The sequence below is a fragment of the Coregonus clupeaformis genome, chromosome 24 (genome assembly GCF_020615455.1).
Source record: "Coregonus clupeaformis isolate EN_2021a chromosome 24, ASM2061545v1, whole genome shotgun sequence".
NCBI classification, from domain to species: domain Eukaryota; kingdom Metazoa; phylum Chordata; class Actinopteri; order Salmoniformes; family Salmonidae; genus Coregonus; species Coregonus clupeaformis.
In genome coordinates, this window is record NC_059215.1 from 22,797,416 (window position 1) to 22,798,791 (window position 1,376).

Consider the following 1,376-nt stretch of genomic DNA (forward strand, 5'->3'; position numbering starts at 1 on the left):
GAAAAGCTTCAAGTTCCTTGGCGTACACATCACTGACTAACTGAAATGGTCCACCCACGCAGACAGTGTGGTGAAGAAGGCGCAACAGAGCCTCTTAAACCTCAGGAGGCTGAAGAAATTTGGCTTATCACCTAAAACCCTCATAAACTTTTACAGATGCACAATTGAGAGCATCCTGTCGGGCTGTATCACCGCCTGGTACGGCAACTGCACCGCCCACAACCGCAGGGCTCTCCAGAGGGTAGTGCGGTCTGCCGAACGCATTACCGGGGGCAAACTACCCGCCCTCCAAGACACATACAGCACCCGATGTCACAGGAAGGCTAAAAAGATCATCAAGGACATCAACCACCCGAGCCCCGCTATCATCCAGAAGGCGAGGTCAGTACAGGTGCATCAAAGCTGGGACCGAGAATGAAAAACAGCTTCTATCTCAAGGCCATCAGACTGTTAAATAGCCATCACTAGCACATTAGAGGCTGCTGCTGCCTATTGAAATCACTGGCAACTTTAAGAAATGGACACTAGTCACTTTAATAATGTTTACATATCTTGCACTACTCATCTCATATGTATATACTGCATTCTATTCTATAATATTCTTCTGTATCTTAGTCCATGCCGCTCTGTCATTGCTTGTGCATATATGTATATATTCTTGAATCCCATTCCTTACTTTTTTGTGTGTATTGGGTATATGTTGTGTAATTGTTAGATATTACTGCACTGTAAACACGTGTATGGGACAAATAACATTTGATTTGATTTTGATTTGATATATTATTAATTTCCATGTCGGCTCTATGCCGCCTGGAAATGCCCTTGTCCAAAGCAAATGATCCCAATTTCAAACTCTCGAAAAAGGTTTTTAAAATTCTAAAAACTGGCAATAGATATTAACTGAAAAAATTATCTGATATAGTTTCTTGCAACAGCCCTCTGTGACTTTAAATAATATTTATCTCAAAACTATGATTCCTTAAATGTTTCCAGAGATTTGGCCAACCTTCAGATTTGTCTAAAATCCTAAATTAATCAGGAATGAGTAGGGTCAGCTATACCATAAGGACCCCTTATTCATGTCCTCATTACACGTAGTGCAACAAGACCACTCATCCGACTCGTTCATTATTATAGGACAGCAGGAGATCTAATTTGAATATTGAAACAATTTTGCAAATGTCGGAGAGACAGAAAGCAAGGTTTTTACAAATCTCCGCTGTTGAAAACTAAATGTTAGCCTAAAGGAAATGTGAGATAATGTCTAGAGGCTTTTTATAGTGGAGATCAAGTTTAGAAAGTGATGAGACAGTTGATTGCGCAGTCAGATGGAACAGAGTAAATAGGCATTTTAATGTCAAAGATTTAGCTGGTGG